At 42.5% G+C, this 23253-nt stretch overlaps 1 pseudogene across 1 annotated transcript; it reads right to left on the bottom strand.

Moving 5' to 3' along the window:
- Positions 1 to 7158: 7158 nt before the first annotated feature.
- LOC308616400 (olfactory receptor 7E178-like) lies at positions 7159 to 17154 on the bottom strand (annotated as a pseudogene). Its single transcript has 4 exons — positions 17053 to 17154; positions 9795 to 10485; positions 9274 to 9554; positions 7159 to 7272 (listed from the first exon to the last, which is right to left on the bottom strand). The product of its transcript is annotated as an olfactory receptor 7E178-like (transcript).
- Between the last annotated feature and the right edge of the window lie 6099 nt (positions 17155 to 23253).

Here is a 23253-nt window from a genome sequence, read left to right on the forward strand (position 1 = left end):
AAGGTAGAGAAGACAGAAGAAAAGTGAAAGACAAAAAAGAAACAAAAGAACAAGGGCAACAAATTAAAAATGGTAAAAATATGGCAGATATTAATCCAGCTACATCAATAATCACTTTAAACATCAGTGGTCTAAATACAATAAGTGAAACAACAAAAAAAAACCCTGTCACAGTAGATTAAAAAACAAAACAAAACTGGGCTTCCCTGGTGGCGCAGTGGTTAAGAATCCACCTGCCAATGCAGGGGACATGGGTTCGAGCCCTGGTCGAGCAAGATCCCACATGCCGTGGAGCAACTAAGCCCGTGTGCCACAACTACTCAGCCTGCGCTCTAGAGCCCAAGAGCCACAACTACTGAAGTCCGCGTGCCCTAGAGCCCGTGCTCCGCAACAAGAGAAGCCACTGCAATGAGAAGCTCATGCACCGCAACCAAGGGTTGCCCCCGCTCGCCGCAACTAGAGAAAGCCCACGCGCAGCAACGAAGACCTAACGCAGCCAAAAATTAATTAATAATTAAAATAAAGAATACCAAGGGGGTCAGCATGGATGAGTGGCTGGAAGGCTGGTACCAGGAAGTCATGAGGACTCACATCAACCAGAGCTTGGAAATCCAAAAAAGGGCTGCAGACCCTACTAATTGCTTGCTGAATCCATCAGGAGCCTTGCACACCAGCTGCTTGGGATACTGTGCCTACAGACACTTCCAACTGGCCCATGGGCACACCTAGTGCTCCATATACGTCAACCCACACCCAATGTCTGGCTCCCCACATGACCCCCAGATGAGGAGCACAAGAATCCACAGTAAGCACACACATGTAGCTCATAAGCACACACATGTAGTTCATAAACACACACATGTAGCTGGCTTGACTTGGTGGGATTGGGAAGACATACAAACTTGAGCATTTCAGGGGAAGCAAACACAGCACCCAGCCTGGATGTGAGGGATCAAGGAAAGGCATAGAATCTTAAGAATTCTGTCCAAAAGAGGGAACAAGAGGCATGAAGTGGGCATCCACAGAAAAAGCCTGAGAGAAGCTCAGAATATCCATCTGGGTTGAATGGTAAAGGTGTTTCTCTCCCAAAGCCAGTCAGTAAAAACTGGAGGAGGTGACTGTTTCTTCAAATGCAAAGACAGCAACACAACAGTTCATGAAAAACGAAGGAAAAAAAAATGAAGATTGTAAGGCATTCTGTTAGCTCAACAAGAAAAGCCACGAGTATCTATTGATTCCAGAAAATAATGATGCTGGTTATTATTTCCATGACAAGAAACTGTTTTGTAAACAATCATACCTGAGCACTTCTGCTCTGCAAGCCTAAGCCCTGGAATTATTGATACATTCGAAAGCACCCAAAAGTAAGCAATAGACTTCAGAAACACCAGCTAAGGGCAGGAAAAAAGGGAAACAAATTTTAACACAGGCCATGTACTAATGTTACATTTTACTTTTCTGAAATTCACCTCTTTCTTTAGTCTACAGTTACTGTAAAACGGTGACTAACAAGTGAATAAAACTTTTTAGGGTGACAAACCCATGGAGGAGCAGGAACATTTCTCAAGGGGTAGCTACACCCAAGGGCCTCCCATAGGATACAGGATGTCTGTGCCCAGGAAAGACTCTGGGGGGAGACACCCAAGGGTTTCACACAGCCTAGATACAGGTGGTTATTCTCTGCTTTCCTCTCATGGTAAAGTATCCACAAACCAAAAACTACACCTTTAAACATGAGCCATTCACTGGCTGTGGGAAAATGACAAAATTCTGCATCCCCCTCTGCCAAAGAGTGGCTGTGGGACCCTGTGTAAGGATTTAACTTCTTGGATCCTTCAATGTTTGCTTCTAAATAGTGAGCTTAATATTTATTACGTGTTAGGATTAAATGAGATCTGTGTAAGGTGTTTGCACAGTCCCTGATATATGGTGAGCATTAAATAGTTTTTATTTCCATTAATAATACTATTGAGTTTATTATTAAATAAATGAACGCATAAATTTTCCTCCCTGGAAAAAAAAATACCACGTCTGTTTGACATGCACCACGGAGGACAAATAGTTGATAATGATGCTGTGAATTAGAGACGCAGTTGGCTTTGGGAAGGCGGGGAGGGACCTGGAATTTATGGATTTAATGCCAGCCCTAGGAAGAGCTAGGCTGGGGCGACAGGTTCGTGGATTTGAGATTCTGTTTCCCCAAACATTTGGAAAACTCAGGAGAAAACGGGTCCTCTTGGGGAGAAAGGTGGCATTGGGGTCCCCACAGACTAAAGCTCCACCCACACTTAAAGACCAGACACAGAGTCTGAAGACTCTACCCGAGGTCAGTGCGCAATCTGAGGAGAGACGGGTTGCGGGCGCAGAGCTGCCCAGAGAGGCTCCGGGGCCAAAGTCACCACGCACAGTGATGGGACAGGACGCCCGAAGTCTCGGCTGCTGGCCCAGCCCCCGCGCTGAGAGCTGGAGGGGGCTTAGGTCTGAGCTGATCCCCGGGCGGACTTCGGTCTGCAGACTCCGGAGTTGACCGCAGCAGGGTCTGGGTCCCACAGTGGCAGGTTCCGACTCAACCCCTCCTCCCCGTCCTGGGATACCTGGCCCCTCAACTCGCCATTTCCTGGCTTCTGGGGTCTCCCTGGGGTCCTCCCTTCTACTCCTGCCGCCTCTGCAGTTCACAGCACCATATACGCTGCAGAGAGACACCTGGGACACGGGAGAGCCGATGAAACGCAACGCTGAGCACCTACAGGGACCTCTAAGTGGTCGGCTAAGTGTTGCCCCACCCACCTTCCCGTGCTGCACCCCGATTGGACAATTCATAAGACCCCACCCCCTTTCCCTGAGTGACAACAGGGCAGAAGGTCACGTGGTTGAACATAATGAGTTTCAGCCAGTGGGCTGGAACTTGCCCCCTCCAGGGAAGTTTGCTTTTAAACAAGACTTTTTCATAGGTGTTCCTAACCAATGTTATACATAATCACACAGTGAAAGCCACAGGGCTTATGAGAAAAATGGGATTGGGTGGTGTTCAACACTCAAAACTTGTCACTGACATTCAAAAAAAAAAGGAATCTAATAAAACAGCATCTTACATATATTGAACGGTTAAGAAATACAAAAGCACTACAAGAAACAGAGCACTTTACCTTGAAAGAGGCCTGTCCTTTGCTTGTAGAAGTGATCATCAGAAGGATTGACACTTGTGAGTTATAATGAAGAGGTGGAAGGAGTTACCTAAAATCACACAGAAAGTCAGAACCCGGATGGATATGGGGATCCCTCATAACAGCTGAGAGGCACTGAATGAGCTGGCAGTGTCTTGAGCTGTGCTCATGTGTTTTGTGTATTTCTGAGCAGCTAGGTTCACCTGGGTGCAGTTTTCTGCAGTTAACCCCCGTTTCTCTTGTGTGCCTTGCAGATGAAATTGCACATAAGCAAACATGAAATTAACATTATGTTCAAATTGTTCCCAAATTTATCAATACCCAGAAAAATATCATGTTTTCAAAACAAGCATTATAGAAGAACTGACTGCATGTAGATGTAGATATAATTTTTTTCTGAACCATTTGAAAGTTGAAAACATCATGACACTTCACTATTAAATATTTCAGCATGAATCACCCAGAATCAGGACACTGTCCTGTGTAACCATAATACCAATACCATGTTTCAAAAGTTAAGACTATTTTGGTATCATCTAATATTCAGTCCATATCAAACCAAGCAGAACCTGTGGGGACTTTACAGGGGACAGACCCCTGTATCCCCCACCTGATGTTTATATTGTAGCAAATCTTTAGCCTCCTAGGCCTTCCCGGAGTTCCAAAGAGCAAATTTAATAAGAGAAAGGGGAGAATGCTGAAACAAAGGAAAAGTGTCAAGCAAGACAAAATAATAATAGTTTAGCCAGAAAAAGTCAAGGACCTGAGTTCCTCCTCAAGGGTATATATAATAATCTGAGCTGTATCTTTGAGTTGTTTTTCTGATAATAAAACTCCCACCAGGTGGAAGAAGTTAACTGTATGCTGACCACAAACACATGGACCCCAGAGTGGCTGGAACCAGAAAGTTGATGCTGTTAACTCCTGAAATATCACCCTGTTACGTCACCATCCACCAATCAGAGAATTGTGCAGCATGACCCTCTTCCTCACTTTGTCTATAAAACACTTCCCTTAAAGTGTTTTATAGACAAAGTGGGGAAGTCCAATTTGTTGATAAGTCCAACAAAGTTAGCCTAGGTACCCAACTAACACAATCGGCTATATAGTACTGTACTGTAATAGATTTATAATACTTTTCACACAAATAATACATAAAAAACATCTTTTTGCCTCCACTCTCTCAATTATTTTCCCTTTTTTCCCCATTGTTATCCCTTGGTGCTTCTTCACTGTACCAGCTACATCACCACTGCTTTTACGCTTGCTTCCAGACATCCTGGGCTTGAAATAAAGATGCTGTGCTGCTGTACTCTATATGGTACTGTACAGTAAAGTACACAAAAGCACAACCACTTGTAGAGGATGCACGCACGTGACAATGTATGCCAGACACTTGAACTAACTTACATGATTGGACATGCGAACCCATGTTCGCATCTTTGAAAGTTCGCAACCTCAAGGTTCGTGTGTAGGGGATTTACCATATTCCAACTGTCTTCAAATATTTCCTTTTTGTAGGTGGCTTTTTTCAAACTAGGATTCAATCCACCTTCCTATATCAATTAGGTTATTGACTTTTTAATGTCTTTTGATTTAGTCCTACTCAGAACCTCATAATCAAACCACTGTTTTTTATTATGACATTTACTCTTAATGATGCCAGAACAGAATCTGGCTTTGTCTGCTTGCTTTAAATATACTCTTGAATAAAGCTATACTTGAAAGGAATTATTCATAAAGTCAGTCTTATTAAATGAGAAAATTGGGTAAATTGGAAAAAAATATTAGTGGGCAAATTGCTCCTCAGGCAAGTTCTCAAATGAGGCATTGAAGGATAAACGTGCCCAGGAGTGTCCTCAAAGGTGCCCTGGTAGGAGGAAGAAACGGGCTCAAGCCAAGACTAGTTGTTCTTCCTGACTACCTATTTCTCACATGTTCCCATGCCAATCCAACCCAGCATGAGGGTTTTGAAAGATTTCAGGGTTGAGCAAGAAAAAAGATATGACCAAACACACGGTGGCAGTAGCCCACACACGCTTTACGAGGCAACACTTGGACGAGTAAGCATGCGGGGGAGGTACCTGGGAGCATGACATCTTGAAGAGGTTATGGGACGGAAATCACTACTCAGAAGGGTAGAAGGGCAAGGGAACTCTCACTAGAGAGAGGGGAGGTGGTCAGTGAAGAAACGTACATGTCTAGTTGATGTGACTCAGCAGCCTCGTGGGGATCTCTGGCTTAGACTGCTCTAAAGGACATCAGGGATTAAGGCATTTTATAGCCACAGGGTTTATATCTTTTTTATGGTATCACATGTTGTGTGCAGTTTCACAGGGTATGCAAAGCAGGCAGGTTCTAAACGAAATGGCAACTTTATCAAACAGTAAGCCTCTATATTAACAAGGGATTGATTCTAGAGCCTCTGTATTCTTATTCAATATTTTGTTTTTTCCTCTGATAATGAACTCTGGAGATTATTTTGGTGTATTACTATTTTCCGTATTCTCTCTCATGTTCCCCCACTTAAAATGTCTTAGTTCTCCTTGAAAAATTCCCTTCCTTGTGAATTTGAGAATCTACATCTTTACCTTCTAAAAATTACATTATGGTTTTAACTATATTATATTAAATCAAATACTTTGGGTGAAAATCAGCTATTTCCAATACTGTAACCATTGATAAAGATGGTACATCTCTACTTAATCAGGGATTTTATTTCCTGTCATATTACTTCATCATAATGTGTTTCCTTTTCTCTATTGTATTTGTTAATTAATTAATTTATTTATTTTTTGCGGTCCGTGGGCCTCTCACTGTTGTGGCCTCTCCCGTTGTGGAGCACAGGCTCTGGACGCGCAGGCTCAGCGGCCATGGCTCATGGGCCTAGCCGTTCCGCGGCATGTGGGATCCTCCCGGTCTGGGGCACGAATCTGTGTCCCCTGCATCGGCAGGTGGACTCTCAACCACTGCGCCACCAGGGAAGCCCAAGGAGGTTATTTTTAAACTACAAGACACGACCCCAAGGACCACAGGGCCAGGTGGCCAAGAGGGTGTGCAGGCCAGGGTTGGGCTGGTGAGGAGGGGGATTGGTGAGGAGGAGGTGTTGAGTAGGTGGGTGCAGGCTGGGGAAGGTCCAGAGGTGCAGAGGCTCCCTTCCGACTGCCAGGTCTCTCCCATAGGTTCCAGCATGGGGAGGAGGCCAACGTTCCCAGGTGGCAGTTTTCCCATCTGCTCTCCCGAGACTGCTCCCCCTTGGGTCACAGCTACAGCGCGAGATGGCAGGTCCCAAGGAGACGCCTGCTGCTTCTCGATCCCTTAAAAACAAGTCTAAGAGAAGCAAAGATGCATCAGAGGTCACTGTGTTCACCCTGTGACCACCCCTCACTTCAGAGTTTCTGGTACATGGAAAGTCCAAAGTGCCAGTGAAACCCCCAAGGACCCTGGAGCTCTGCAGTGAGTGTGTCACCCTCCCAGTCACCATGTGGCACCTACCATGGTCCTGGTGAGAGTCCAGGAACCTGTTGCCTCAGGTGTGCTGAGACACAGCTAGGACCGGCCCAGGCCCCCAGCACTCGAGTCCCATGCCCAGAGGCTCAGCTGTGGCCGGTCAGTACAAGTCCCACCCCAGGTCACACTCCAAAGAGACGAGTCACAAAAGAAGAGTCCCTCTGCCGCCACGTCTCCTGTCTCCGGCCATCTATCTCTCTCCATCTGTCTCTGACTCTGTCTCTCTCCATCTGTCTGTCTTTCCATCCATCTCTCCATCTGTCTTGAGCTCCACCAGCTTCTGGACTGAGCCCAGGTCTCTCACTCTGGCCATCAAGGCTGAGTAACCTGGTACCGTGGTGCCACATCAAATTTCACCATCTGTTCCCATCCGTGGAGCCAGCCGCGCCATTATCACTGCAGGTAAGGACCAACCCCGTGCCGTAAATCACACTTGATGCCGTGTCTGAGGTCTCTTTGGACTGCGTGCGTGGTGGGTCCCAGCTCACCGCGCCCCCACCGGCTGATGCCCCTCCTGACCAGACACACAAGCCTTTCCCCTGGGGCTGGAGAAGGACCAGGAGTCGGCTCTGTCCATAGCCTTCAGGTCAGCCTTGTACTTCCATAAGGCAAGAAAAAGCAGACTGATCAGGAAGAAAGAAATAAAACTCCCTGTTTGCATAGGGCATGGTTGACTGCTGGAAATTTCAGGGTATCGAAAAAAACACGTGTAGAAGGACAGAGCGGGCTCAGCAAACCCATACATGGGTCAACAGGAGCCTTCCTGCTCACCAGGTTCGATCCCGTGGAAACCAAAGACACCACACTGGCTACAGTCATGCCATGGAAGATAAGATACTGATATATACATATAACTGAATCACTTTGATGTACACATGAAGAATTGTAAATCAACTATACTTCAATTTTAAAGAAAGAGCAAACAAAATAAAATCTAAAATGCAGCAAAACCCAATTCTCTGTGATGATTTACAGGCGAGTCAGGGCATACTATACACAAGATTCATGACAGACAGCCACTGTCTCTGGCCTCTGGTGGGATCCAGGGCAGGAAACTGGGGAGGGGCGGGCTGGAGACTTGAGCTGTCTTTGGAAAAGCTGGGGGGTGGGTATGTGGATATCTGTTGTGTGGGTCTTCATAGTTCTGCATCTCTTAAATTTTGCATAGTGAAATGTAGAACACCAGACGAAACTGGGAGTCGATCAGTGGAACAGCAGCTGAGTAGCTGGCTGGTCATTCTTTTTCCACCGGATGAGGTCAGCTGCTGCCTGCTCATTACTGCCCAGGCATAGGGTCTCTGGGGAATCACAGTTTGAAACTAAACATGAGCGTGAAACCACCTCTATCCACTTTGCAGAAATGTTCAGCAGAAATTTAGGTCCAGCCACCAAAGCTCTATTATTTGGGGGAAGAGTTTGCAGAGACCTACCGACTGTGCAGGAGCTCTTACGTAAGCACGGTCTGAAAGCAAACAGCCCACAGACTCCAGTCTTTCAGGGGTGCTTAGCAAATTAAGGAGTGAAAGAAGCCAGGTTTTTGGAAGGTTTTATGAACTGTGTTTCTTGGAGTAGTCCCATGAAGCATATATTTGTTGCAATGTGGCAATGTCTAAAAATTGAAATCAGTGAAACTGTCCACGAGGAAACAATAGTTAACCCCAGGTCCATCCTTCTTAGGAAATAGCACAGGCATCAACAAGAGGGCGAGGATTACATGCATGACATGGAAGGATGGCCAGGATGTGTTATGAACTAACAAAAGCAAGTTCTGGAAGAGGTTAAAGATAAATTCCCCAAAGTGGAATTGCTGCGTTTAAAGGTGTGTGCATTCACACTTGTTAGGGTGGCTACAATTAAAAAAACAAAAACAAAAACTCGAAAATAACAAGTGTTGGCAAGGGTGTGGAGAAAATGCAACCCAACAAAATGCACTGTTGGTGGGAATGTAAAATGATGCAGCTGCTGTTTTTGGTGGTTCCTCAGAAAGCTAAGTGTAGAATTACTGTATGAGCCAGCAATTCCACTCCTAGGTGTGTAACCAAAAGAACAGATAGCAGGGAATCCAACAGATACTCATCCAACCATGTCCATCGCAGCACCATTCACAATAGTCAAAAGGTGGAAACGGGCTTCCCTGGTGGCGCAGTGGTTGAGAGTCCGCCTGCTGATGCAGGGGACACAGGTTCGTGCCCCGGACTGGGAGGATCCCACATGCCACGGAGCGGCTGGGCCCGTGAGCCATGGCCGCTGAGCCTGCGCGTCCAGAGCCTGTGCTCCACAACGGGAGAGGCCACAACAGTGAGAGGCCCGCATACCACAAAAAAAAAAAAAGGTGGAAACAACCCTCATATCCATCCTCAGAAATACATGGTCCATCCATCCATACAATGGAATACTATTCAGCCTTAAAAAAGAAGGACACTCTGACATCTGCTACACCATGAATGAAGCGTGAAGATATGTTAAGTGAAAGAAACTTGTCGCAAAAGGAAAACTATAGTATGATTGCATTTATATGAGGTCCCTAGCATAATCAGAGTCATAGAGACAGAAAATAGGTTAGAGGTTTCCAGGGGATGGGGGAGGAGGATAAGCAAACAACTGACAGGTGAGAGCCACAGCTGGAGAAGGCTTTATACCTCCCACTGGATGAGGGGACTCTCAGAATGGAAGAAACAATTTTACAATTTTATAATGGAGTAAAAGGTCCCTGAGGTTGGGAATAATCCAGAGATAGCGTCAACAAAATACATGACTACGTTATTTGGTGAAGGTGTCAGAACAGGCAAGGTTGAGGAGTTGGGAATGATCACAATAACAGAAAGGATAAATTTCCACATTCTTGAGGCAGGTCAGTTGTAACACCATCAAATTGTGCAGCTGGAAGAGAGGCATGGACATATATACACTACCAAACGTAAGGTAGATAGATAGTGGGAAGCAGCTGCAGAGCACAGGGAGATCAGTTCGGTGCTTTGTGACTGCCTGAGGGGTGGGATGGGGAGGGTAGGAGGGAGGGAGATGCATGAGGGAAGGGATGTGGGAACAGATGTATATGTATGACTGATTCACTTTGTTGTAAAGCAGAAACTAATAAAAAAATTAAAAAAAATTGTGCAGCTGGGATTGCAAAAGGCTAACAAGAAAAGACACCAAAACTAAGAAGCAACAAAGGCATGAATTCACGATGACTGGGTAGTGCAGTGGATGACACATGGCCACAAACTGATCATATGCCATCATATTCAGGAGTATAGCCTCCAGGTCTCCAAAAAGGCTAGAAAATAGACATCTGAGTAAAGCAGCTCACATAGATGACTCTGCTGTGAGTTTGTATGTCCACAATCATCTTGGAGATGGTAGAGCCAAGGGCAATGTCAGCCAAGGACAGGTGGGAGAGGAAGAAGTACATGGGGGTGTGGAGGTGGGGGTCTGAGCTGATGTCCATGATACTGAGCAGATTCCTGAGCACAGTGACCAGGTACATGGACAGGAACTGCCCAGAGGGAAGGGCTGCAGTTCTGGATCTTCTGAGAGGCCCATGAGGAAGAATTCTGAGACTTGTCAGATTGTGTGGTTCTACGTAGCCTGGACATCTTAAATGTTGTCTGACTTTATGTCTCCTTTTGAGATTGCGTGGACTGATTACACGAATGGAGGAGGAAGTGGACAGCTGGTGGGCTATCCAGGAGCAGGGCCTTTGCCCTAAACTATCGTGTGCCAACGCTTTCCGTGCTCTCTGCCTGTGATCACAGCCATGTGTCCTCCTTAGTTGTTGCAGCAGGTGCCATCCACTGCTCTCCACCGTGGTCTACCAGCCACCCCCAAAAGGAGCCCAGAGTGAGCAGGGCTCACTTGTCCAGGGGAATGAAATGGCTAGTTGGGTTGACAGAGGGAGAATAGTGGCCAGCTGCCCTGTGTGGAGAGTCAGACTGCCCGATTTAAACTTGGCTTCACACCTTTCTACTTCATGACCTGTACAAATTACATTAAAATTCTGTGCTCCTTCTCTCTTCTATAAAATAATAGTAAAGCAGAGAAACAAATATCTTATATTATTGCTTATATGTGGAATCTAGAAAACTGGTACAGATGAACTTATTTGCAAAGCAGAAATAGAGTCACAGATGTAGAGAACAAACTTATGGTTACCAAGGGGGAAGGGAGGGTGGGACGAATTTGGAGATTGGGATTGACATATATACACTATTATGTATAAAATAGATAATTAATGAGAATCTACTGTATAGCACAGGGAATCCTACTCAGTGCTCTGTGGTGACCTAAATGGGAAGGAAATCTAAAAAAGAGTGGATATAGGTATATGTCTAACTGATTTACTTTGCTGCACAGCAGAAACTAACACAACATTGTAAAGCAACTATACTCCAACAAAAATTAATAATAATAAGGGGTGCACCTAGATTTTGAGGGTGATTGTGCGGATGAAATGAAAGAAGCTGCATAGCTCACAGCCTGGCACTTAGGACACCCTCTATAAAGATTCAGTCTTCCTTGTCCTCATTCTAATCATCACTTTCACAATCTTTTGGAGCACTTAGGGGACACTTTAGAGGCACCCATTTCCTGCTCTAGTAGGCAAGATGCCTATGGGTGCTCAAACACTTGGTGGAGAAAAGCAGAACTCTGAGGGAGACTCCTTGGACCCCTATCAAAACCAAGAACATAAACTCTAAAGTCCTCAGAGCAGATACCTTGCATATTGGTGCCCTAGCATCTCTGTCCCAACTGTCCTGTTTGTCCTGATGATGAGGAAACACTGCTCTGGCAGTCCATCCCATCTACCCCACATACCTCAGAACCCCAATTTAGGAAGATGCAGTGAACCTCCAGGCCCACACAAACCCAAATGGACCTCTCTAAAGGTGCATTGTTTCCCATCCTGAAAACCTGATATCAGACCTGGGAGGAAGAGAAAGGCTACTATGGGGTGACAGGCACAGGCTGGCTTGCTGGCACTCCCATCTTTTTGTCTAGGTAGTTGGCATTTTCCTGGGGTCTAGGCCTTTCATAGTCTTGGAAATTTTATTGTGTTCCCTTTGGGATGATCAGGTCAGAATTAAACTAACTGAAAATACATAAGACAGATGGACAGATCGGAATAAAAATCTCCTAAGTAGTAATAATGATTGTTTCCATTGCTCCCCAAGATGGTATCTGTGTCTCTTCATGGGTCTCTCTAACTACAGTCTGGCCCACTTACAGCCCAATCTCAACACATCAGCTGGAGCAAACTTAGAAATCAGAAAAGGACATCACATCACATCACACCATTTTTGCTACAAAGCCTTCCAGTGGCTTCCCATCTCTCTTACATTAAAACCCTAATTCCTCACATGGGTCTATAAAGCCCTGAATGACCAGGGCCCTGACTTTTGACCACACCCATCTCACACTATTTTCCACGTTGCCTTCTGAAACACAGGCCTGTGATTCAAATATATCAAACCAGTTCCTGCTTCAGGGCCTTAGCACACATGCCTTCCTCTCCCAGGAGTGCCAGTTATATTTTTCCACTCCCCTTCTGCTTGGTTGGCCTTTTCTCAACATTTCCGTCTTATATCCAAATGTCACCTCCTCTGAGAAGCCCCCAGGCTTGCTCCAGCACATAGCCCTATTTTATTTTAATCATATGCATCATTATCTTTACCTGTTTATTTATCATTTGTCCCCTTGCATAACCTCACCCACAACTAGAAGGAAATCCCATGAGGGGAGGGTCCTTATCTGACCTGTTTATCACTCGATCAAAAATGGAAGGTGCGGGGCTTCCCTGGTGGCACAGTGGTTGGGAGTCCGCCTGCCAATGCAGGGGACACGGGTTCGTGCCCCAGTCCGGGAAGATCCCACATGCCGCGGAGTGGCTGGGCCCGTGAGCCATGGCCGCTGAGCCTGCGCGTCCGGAGCCTGTGCTCTGCAACGGGAGAGGCCACAACAGTGAGAGGCCCGCGTACTGCAAAAAAAAAAAAAAAAAAAAAAGGAAAGTGCTCAAAAAGGGTTTACATGTTGAATGAACAAGGGGACATCTGCTAGGCTGACTGCAAGGTAGATTAGCAAAGGGCTCTGTGAAGGTCCTGACATCCCCATCATTCAGGTACTCCTGACCTCAGGCTCATTCCAACACTCACAGTCAAGGTACCTCATGCCCATTAGGGCCTGGGCATGGTCAAGATCATTGCCTTGTCACTCAGGTGACTCTTTGGAAAGCTTGCCCTCCTCTCCACTGCTTTGATATTTGTTCCAAAGCAAGGTCCACAGGTGTCCCAGGGATCTTGAGCAAGACTTGACCAAAGATATTTCTTTTTTTTGATTTTTTTATTAGTTTCTGCTTTATAACAAAGTGAATCAGTCATACATATACATCTGTTCCCACATCCCTTCCCTCATGCATCTCCCTCCCTCCCACCCTCCCTATCCCACCCATCCAGGCGGTCACAAAGCACTGAGCTGATCTCCCTGTGCTATGCGGCTGCTTCCCACTATCTATCTACCTTACGTTTGGTAGTGTATATATGTCCATGCCTCTCTTTCGCTTTGTCACAGCTTACCCTTCCCCCTCCCCATATCCTCAAGTCCATTCTCAAGTAGGTCTGTGTCTTTATTCCCGTTTTACCCCTAGGTTCTTCATGACATTTTTTTAAATTCCATATATATGTGTTAGCATACGGTATTTGTCTTTCTCTTTCTGACTTACTTCACTCTGTATGACAGACTCTAGGTCTATCCACCTCATTACAAATAGCTCAATTTCGTTTCTTTTTATGGCTGAGTAATATTCCATTGTATATATGTGCCACATCTTCTTTATCCATTCATCTGATGATGGACACTTAGGTTATTTCCATCTCTGGGCTATTGTGAATAGAGCTGCAATGAACATTTTGGTACATGTCTCTTTTTGAATTATGGTTTTCTCAGGGTATATGCCTAGTAGTGGGATTGCTGGGTCATATGGTAGTTCTATTTTTAGTTTTTTAAGGAACCTCCATACTGTTCTCCATAGCGGCTGTACCAATTCACATTCCCACCAGCAGTGCAAGAGTGTTCCCTTTTCTCCACACCCTCTCCAGCATTTATTGTTTCTAGATTTCTTGATGATGGCCATTCTGACTGGTGTGAGATGATATCTCATTGTAGTTTTGATTTGCATTTCTCTAATGATTAATGATGTTGAGCATTCTTTCATGTGTTTGTTGGCAGTCTGTATATCTTCTGTGGAGAAATGCCTATTTAAGTCTTCTGCCCATTTTTGGATTGGGTTGTTTGTTTTTTTGCTATTGAGCTGCATGTGCTGTTTATAAATTTTGGAGATTAATCCTTTGTCAGTTGCTTCATTTGCAAATACTTTCTCCCATTCTGAGGGTTGTCTTTTGGTCTTGTTTATGGTTTCCTTTGCTGTGCAAAAGCTTTGAAGTTTCATTAGGTCCCATTTGTTTATATTTGTTTTTATTTCCATTTCTCTAGGAGGTGGGTCCAAAAGGATCTTGCTGTGATTTATGTCATAGAGTGTTCTGCCTATGTTTTCCTCTAAGAGTTTGATAGTTTCTGGCCTTACATTTAGGTCTTTAATCCATTTTGAGCCTATTTTTGTGTATGGTGTTAGGGAATGATCTAATCTCATACTTTTACATGTCCCTGTCCAGTTTTCCCAGCACCACTTATTGAAGAGGCTGTCCTTTCTCCACTGTACATTCCTGCCTCCTTTATCAAAGATAAGTTGACCATATGTGCATGGGTTTATCTCTGGGCTTTCTATCCTGTTCCATTGATCTATCTTTCTGTTTTTGTGCCAGTACCACACTGCCTTGATGACTGTAGCTTTGTAGTATAGTCTGAAGTCAGGGAGCCTGATTCCTCCAGCTCCATTTTTCGTTCTCAAGATTGCTTTGGCTATTCGGGGTCTTTTGTTTTTCCAAACAAATTTTGAAATTTTTTGTTCTAGTTCTGTGAAAAATGCCAGTGGTAGTTTGATAGGGATTGCATTGAATCTGTAGATTGCTTTCGGTAGTAGAGTCATTTTCACAATATTGATTCTTCCAATCCAGGAGCATGGTATATCTCTCCATCTATTTGTATCATCTTTAATTTCTTTCATCAGTGTCTTATAATTTTCTGCATACAGTTCTTTTGTCTCCTTAGGTTGGTTTATTCCTAAATATTTTATTCTTTTTGTTGCAATGGTAAATGGGAGTGTTTTCTTGATTTCATTTTCAGATTTTTCATCATTAGTGTACAGGAATGCCAGAGATTTCTGTGCATTAATTTTGTATCCTGCTACTTTACCAAATTCATTGATTAGCTCTAGTAGTTTTCTGGTAGCATCTTTAGGATTCTCTATGTATAGTATCATGTCATCTGTAAACAATGACAGCTTTACTTCTTCTTTTCCAATTTAGATTCCTTTTATTTCCTTTTCTTCTCTGATTGCTGTGGCTAAAACTTCCAAAACTAAGTTGAATAAGAGTGGTGAGAGTGGGCAGCCTTGTCTTGTTCCTGATCTTAGTGGAAATGGTTTCAGTTTTTCACCATTGAGGACAATGTTGGCTGTGGGTTTGTCATATATGGCCTTTATTATGTTGAGGAAAGTTCCCTCTATGCCTACTTTCTGCAGGATTTTTATCATAAATCGGTGTTGAATTTTGTCAAAAGCTTTCTCTGCATCTATTGAGATGATCATATGGTTTTTCTCCTTCGATTTGTTAATATGGTGTATCACGTTGATTGATTTACGTATATTGAAGAATCCTTGCATTCCTGGAATAAACCCCACTTGATCATGGTGTATGATCCTTTTAATGTGCTGTTGGATTCTGTTTGCTAGCATTTTGTTGAGGATTTTTGCATCTATGTTCATCAGTGATATTGGCCTGTAGTTTTCTTTCTTTGTGACATCCTTGCCTGGTTTTGGTATCAAGGTGATGGTGGCCTCGTAGAATGAGTTTGGGAGTGTTCCTCCCTCTGAAATTGTTTGGAAGAGTTTGAGAAGGATGGGTGTTAGCTCTTCTCTAAATGTTTGATAGAATTCACCTGTGAAGCCATCTGGTCCTGGGCTTTTGTTTGTTGGAAGATTTTTAATCACAGTTTCAATTTCAGTGTTTGTGATTGGTCTATTCATATTTTCTACTTCTTCCTGATTCAGTCTTGGCAGGTTGTGCATTTCTAAGAATTTGTCCATTTCTTCCAGGTTGTCCATTTTATTGGCATAGAGTTGCTTGTAGTAATCTCTCATGATCTTTTGTATTTCTGCAGTGTCAGTTGTTACTTCTCCTTTTTCATTTCTAATTCTATTGATTTGAGTCTTCTCCCTTTTTCTCTTGATGAGTCTGGCTAATGGTTTGTCAATTTTGTTTATCTTCTCAAAGAACCAGCTTTTAGTTTTATTGGTTTTTGCTATCGTTTCCTTCATTTCTTTTTCATTTATTTCTGATTTGATCTTTATGATTTCTTACCTTCTGTTAATTTTGGGGGTTTTTTGTTTTTCTTTCTCTAATTGCTTTAGGTGCAGGGTCAGGTCGTTTACTCGAGATGTTTCCTGTTTTTTTTTTTTTTTTTTTTACATCTTTATTGGAGTATAATAGCCTTACAATGGTGTGTTAGTTTCTGCTTTATAACAAAGTGAATCAGTTATACATATACATATGTTTCCATACCTCTTCCCTCAAAAATATGGAACGCTTCACGAATTTGCGTGTCATCCTTGCGCAGGGCCCATGCTAATCTTCTCTGTGTTGTTCCAATTTCTGTATATGTGCTGCCGAAGCGAGCACAATGGGTAACTTTTCTGTGCTCTGTGCAATTATCTCATTTCATCTTCAGGTAGGAAATAGTATTCCCAATTGACAGGTGAGGAAAATGAGGCTAAAAGAAGTTTGGTAGCTTGACCGAGATCAACCAACAGGTTAAATGGTAGAGCTTGGGATGTCTTGTGCCAGAGTCTCCACTCTCTTTTTTTAAAATTTATTTTACTGAAGTATAGTTGATTTTCAATGTTGTTAATATCTGCTATACAGCAAAGTGATTCGGTTTTATATATATATATATACATATATATATATATAATTTTTCATATTACTTTCCATTATGGTTTATCCCAGGATATTGAATATGGTTCCATGTGCTATACAGTAGGGCCTGTTGTTTATCCATTCTGTATTATAATAGTTTGCATCTGCTAATCCCACACTCCCAATCCATCCCTCCCCCGCCCCCTCCAAAGCCTCCACTCTTTGCTATTAAACTCTGCACCCTCCAGCTGGAGGAGAAGTGAAATGTTGTGTTGCCAGGCAAGGGGGAAGGATTTCATGGCCTTGAAGTCCCTCCCACACCAGCATTCATGGGATGCTGTGAGGTCATGTACCATGGTGAGCCCCTTTCCCATGGGACTGATTTGGTGATACATCTCTGAACTGTATTCTTCTGGAGATGATTCTGTATCAGTTCTGAGACTAGGGGTGGTCATGGTGGGAGTGTGGCAAGTTACGGTGGATCCCAGTGCCTCAGGCTGTGTCACTGTCACTGTCATTGTGTAAATCAACAGGGTGGAGTTCTCCCAGTAAAGAGTCCCAATGTTCTGTTTCTTTGCAGAGCCTGTGTCATCTTGGGGGTGATATTCCTTCTGTCATCCGTATGCATAGTGGTCAAAGCCATCCATGACCTCTCGACTAAGCTGCTCCCGGAAGTGGTAAGGTTCTTCTTTTGTCTTAAGAGTCTTTCCTGACGGTACCAGCCTCCTGTGTTACCCCTCACCCCAGATGTACTGGGGGAAGTTGGGCAGGTGGAGAGAAAACGTACAATATTTAGGAGTCCAGAAGAACTCACTGTAGACTGTGAATTACTTGGTGGAGAGAAGCACTGGGCAAGATAAAAAGGTACTTGAGCTGGTACTGGGTTCTGTGTCCCTCTTCTTAGATCTTTTGACTACTTTTAAAGTCTTTTATGTTAAGAGAAGTAAAGTGATTTTTATATAGCAGAGCGATCCGATCTGTGTTGTTCGCATCTGTTGTTCTGCATCCATTCAATCACTTGATCTTCCTGGTTGCCTGGGATCCTGGACTTCTCCTTTTCCTCCATCAGACTGGCTATCCTGTGTTCCATTCCATCAGAATCTGAAGCTGGATTTGAACCCTTGTCTCCCCATCTGGGGCTGTCTTCGCTCCTGGTAACCGTGAGCTTACATGCTCCTGCTGTTCATTGGCTTTTCAGGTCCCCGCCTTCTGTCTTATTTCTTCTTCTTCTTCTTTTTTTTTTTCCATTTTTTTAAAAGTTTATTTATTTATTTTTTTAATTAGTTTCTGCTTTATAACAAAGTGAATCAGTCATACATATACATCTGTTCCCACATCCCTTCCCTCATGCATCTCCCTCCCTCCCACCCTCCCCATCCCACCCCTCCAGGCGGTCACAAAGCACCGAGCTGATCTCCCTGTGCTCTGCGGCTGCTTCCCACTATCTATCTACCTTACGTTTGGTAGTGTATACACGTCCATGCCTCTCTTTCGCCTTGTCACAGCCCACCCTTCCCCCTCCCCATATCCTCAAGTCCATTCTCAAGTAGGTCTGCGTCTTCATTCCCGTTTTGCCCCTAGGTTCTTCATGACATTTTTTTTTTAAATTCCGTATATATGTGTTAGCATACGGTATTTGTCTTTCTCTTTCTGACTAACTTCACTCTGTATGACAGACTCTAGGTCTATCCACCTCATTACAAATAGCTCAGTTTCGTTTCTTTTTATGGCTGAGTAATATTCCATTGTATATATGTGCCACATCTTCTTTATCCATTCATCCGATGATGGACACTTAGGTTGTTTCCAGCTCCGGGCTATTGTGAATAGAGCTGCAATGAACATTTTGGTACATGTCTCTTTTGGAATTATGGTTTTCTCAGGGTATATGCCCAGTAGTGGGATTGCTGGGTCATATGGTAGTTCTATTTGTAGTTTTTTAAGGAACCTCCATACCGTTCTCCATAGTGGCTGTACCAATTCACATTCCCACCAGCAGTGCAAGAGTGTTCCCTTTTCTCCACACCCTCTCCAGCATTTATTGTTTCTAGATTCCTTGATGATGGCCATTCTGACTGGTGTGAGATGATATCTCATTGTAGTTTTGATTTGCATTTCTCTAATGATTAATGATGTTGAGCATTCTTTCATGTGTTTGTTGGCAGTCTGTATATCTTCTTTGGAGAAATGCCTATTTAAGTCTTCTGCCCATTTTTGGATTGGGTTGTCTGTTTTTTTGCTATTGAGCTGCATGAGCTGTTTATAAATTTTGGAGATTAATCCTTTGTCAGTTGCTTCATTTGCAAATATTTTCTCCCATTCTGAGGGTTGTCTTTTGGTCTTCTTTATGGTTTCCTTTGCTGTGCAAAAGCTTTGAAGTTTCATTAGGTCCCATTTGTTTATCTTTGTTTTTATTTCCATTTCTCTAGGAGGTGGGTCCAAAAGGATCTTGCTGTGATTTATGTCATAGAGTGTTCTACCTATGTTTTCCTCTAAGAGTTTGATAGTTTCTGGCCTTACATTTAAGTCTTTAATCCATTTTGAGCTTATTTTTGTGTATGGTGCTAGGGAATGATCTAATCTCAAACTTTTACATGTCCCTGTCCAGTTTTCCCAGCACCACTTATTGAAGAGGCTGTCCTTTCTCCACTGTACATTCCTGCCTCCTTTATCAAAGATAAGTTGGCCATATGTGCGTGGGTTTATCTCTGGGCTTTCTATCCTGATCCACTGATCTATCTTTCTGTTTTTATGCCAGTACCAGACTGTCTTAATTACTGTAGCTTTGTAGTATAGTCTGAAGTCAGGGAGCCTGATTCCTCCAGCTCCGTTTTTCGTTCTCAAGATTGCTTTAGCTATTCGGGGCCTTTTGTTTTTCCAAACAAATTTTGAAATTTTTTGTTCTAGTTCTGTGAAAAATGCCATTGGTAGTTTGATAGGGATTGCATTGAATCTGTAGATTGCTTTCGGTAGTAGAGTCATTTTCACAATATTGATTCTTCCAATCCAGGAGCATGGTATATCTCTCCATCTATTTGTATCATCTTTAATTTCTTTCATCAGTGTCTTATAGTTTTCTGCATACAGGTCTTTTGTCTCCTTAGGTAGGTTTATTCCTAGATATTTTATTCTTTTTGTTGCGATGGTAAATGGGAGTGTTTTCTTGATTTCATTTTCAGATTTTTCATCATTAGTGTATAGGAATGCCAGAGATTTCTGTACATTAATTTTATATCCTGCTACTTTACCAAATTCATTGATTAGCTCTAGTAGTTTTTCGGTAGCATCTTTAGGATTCTCTATGTATAGTATCATGTCATCTGCAAACAGTGACAGCTTTACTTCTTCTTTTCCAATTTGGATTCCTTTTATTTCCTTTTCTTCTCTGATTGCTGTGGCTAAAACTTCCAAAACTAAGTTGAATAAGAGTGGTGAGAGTGGGCAGCCTTGTCTTGTTCCTGATCTTAGTGGAAATGGTTTCAGTTTTTCACCATTGAGGACAATGTTGGCTGTGGGTTTGTCATATATGGCCTTTATTATGTTGAGGAAAGTTCCCTCTATGCCTACTTTCTGCAGGATTTTTATCATAAATCGGTGTTGAATTTTGTCAAAAGCTTTCTCTGCATCTATTGAGATGATCATATGGTTTTTCTCCTTCGATTTGTTAATATGGTGTATCACGTTGATTGATTTACGTATATTGAAGAATCCTTGCATTCCTGGAATAAACCCCACTTGATCATGGTGTATGATCCTTTTAATGTGCTGTTGGATTCTGTTTGCTAGCATTTTGTTGAGGATTTTTGCATCTATGTTCATCAGTGATATTGGCCTGTAGTTTTCTTTCTTTGTGACATCCTTGCCTGGTTTTGGTATCAAGGTGATGGTGGCCTCGTAGAATGAGTTTGGGAGTGTTCCTCCCTCTGAAATTGTTTGGAAGAGTTTGAGAAGGATGGGTGTTAGCTCTTCTCTAAATGTTTGATAGAATTCACCTGTGAAGCCATCTGGTCCTGGGCTTTTGTTTGTTGGAAGATTTTTAATCACAGTTTCAATTTCAGTGTTTGTGATTGGTCTATTCATATTTTCTACTTCTTCCTGATTCAGTCTTGGCAGGTTGTGCATTTCTAAGAATTTGTCCATTTCTTCCAGGTTGTCCATTTTATTGGCATAGAGTTGCTTGTAGTAATCTCTCATGATCTTTTGTATTTCTGCAGTGTCAGTTGTTACTTCTCCTTTTTCATTTCTAATTCTATTGATTTGAGTCTTCTCCCTTTTTCTCTTGATGAGTCTGGCTAATGGTTTGTCAATTTTGTTTATCTTCTCAAAGAACCAGCTTTTAGTTTTATTGGTTTTTGCTATCGTTTCCTTCATTTCTTTTTCATTTATTTCTGATTTGATCTTTATGATTTCTTACCTTCTGTTAATTTTGGGGGTTTTTTGTTTTTCTTTCTCTAATTGCTTTAGGTGCAGGGTCAGGTCGTTTACTCGAGATGTTTCCTGTTTTTAAGGTGGGATTGTATTTCTATAAACTTCCCCCTTAGAACTGCTTTTGCTGTGTCCCATAGGTTTTGGGTCGTCGTGTCTCTATTGTCATTTGTTTCTAGGTATTTTTTTTATTTCCTCTTTGATTTCTTCAGTGATCACTTCGTTATTGAGTAGTGTATTGTTTAGCCTCCATGTGTTTCTATTTTTTACAGATCTTTTCCTGTAATTGATGTCTAGTCTCATAGCATTGTGGTCAGAAAAGATACTTGATACAATTTCAATTTTCTTAAATTTATCAAGGCTTGATTTGTGACCCAAGATATGATCTATCCTGGAGAATGTTCCATGAGCACTTGAGAAAAATGTGTATTCTGTTGTTTTTGGATGGAATGTCCTATAAATATCAATTAAGTCCATCTTGTTTAATGTATCATTTAAAGCTTGTGTTTCCTTATTTATTTTCATTTTGGATGATCTGTCCATTGGTGAAAGTGGGGTGTTAAAGTCCCCTACTATGAGTGTGTTACTGTCGATTTCCCCTTTTATGGCTGTTTGTATTTGCCTTATGTATTGAGGTGCTCCTATGTTGGGTGCATAAATATTTACAATTGTTATATCTTCTTCTTGGATTGATCCCTTTATCATTATGTAGTGTCCTTCTTTGTCTCTTCTAATAGTCTCTATTTTAAAGTCTATTTTGTCTGATATAAGAATTGCTACTCCAGCTTTCTTTTGATTTCCATTTGCATGGAATATCTTTTTCCATCCCCTTACTTTCAATCTGTATGTGTCTCTAGGTCTGAAGTGGGTCTCTTGTAGACAGCATATATATGGGTCTTGTTTTTGTATCCATTCAGCCAATCTGTGTCTTTTGGTGGGAGCATTTAGTCCATTTACATTTAAGGTAATTATTGATATGTATGTTCCTATTCCCATTTCCTTAATTGTTTTGGGTTCGTTATTGTAGGTATATTCCTTCTGTTGTGTTTCTTGCCTAGAGAAGTTCCTTTAGCATTTGTTGTAAAGCCGGTTTGGTGGTGCTGAACTCTCTCAGCTTTTGCTTGTCTGTAAAGGTTTTAATTTCTCCATCAAATCTGAATGAGATCCTTGCTGGGTAGAGTAATCTTGGTTGCAGGTTTCTCTCCTTCATCACTTTAATTATGTCCTGCCACTCCCTTCTGGCTTGTAGAGTTTCTGCTGAGAGATCAGCTGTTAACCTGATGGGGATTCCCTTGTGTGTTATTTGTTGTTTTTGCCTTGCTGCTTTTAATATGATTTCTTTGTGTTTAATTTTTGACAGTTTGATTAATATGTGTCTTAGCGTACTTCTCCTTGGATTTATTCTGTATGGGACTCTCTGTGCCTCCTGGACTTGATTAACTATTTCCTTTCCCATATTAGGGAAGTTTTCAACTATAATCTCTTCAAATATTTTCTCAGTCCCTTTCTTTTTCTCTTCTTCTTCTGGAACCCCTATAATTCGAATGTTGGTGCGTTTAATGTTGTCCCAGAGGTCTCTGAGACTGTCCTCTGTTCTTTTCATTCTTTTTTCTTTATTTTGCTCTGCATCAGTTATTTCCACTATTTTATCTTCCACCTCACTTATCCGTCCTTCTGCCTCAGTTATTCTGCTATTGATCCCATCTAGAGTATTTTTCATTTCATTTATTGTGCTTTTAATCGATGTTTGATTCATCTTTAGTTCTTCTAGGTCCTTGTTAACTGTTTCTTGCATTTTGTCTATTCTATTTCCAAGATTTTGGATCTTGGAAATAGAATCTTGGATCATCTTTACTATCATTATTCTGAATTCTTTTTCAGGTAGACTGCCTATTACCTCTTCATTTGTTAGGTCTGGTAGGTTTTTATCTTGCTCCTTCCCCTGCTGTGTGTTTTTCTGTCTTCTCATTTTGCTTATCTTACTGTGTTTGGGGTCTCCTTTTTGCAGGCTGCAGATTCGTAGTTCCCGTTGTTTTTGGTGTCTGTCCCCAGTGGCTAAGGTTGTTTCAGTAGGTTGTGTAGGCTTCCTGGTGGGGGGGACTAGTGCCTGTATTCTGGTGGTTGAGGCT

Source organism: Mesoplodon bidens (assembly GCF_964165515.1).
Source record: "Mesoplodon bidens genome assembly, chromosome: 4".
Lineage (NCBI taxonomy): Eukaryota > Metazoa > Chordata > Mammalia > Artiodactyla > Ziphiidae > Mesoplodon > Mesoplodon bidens.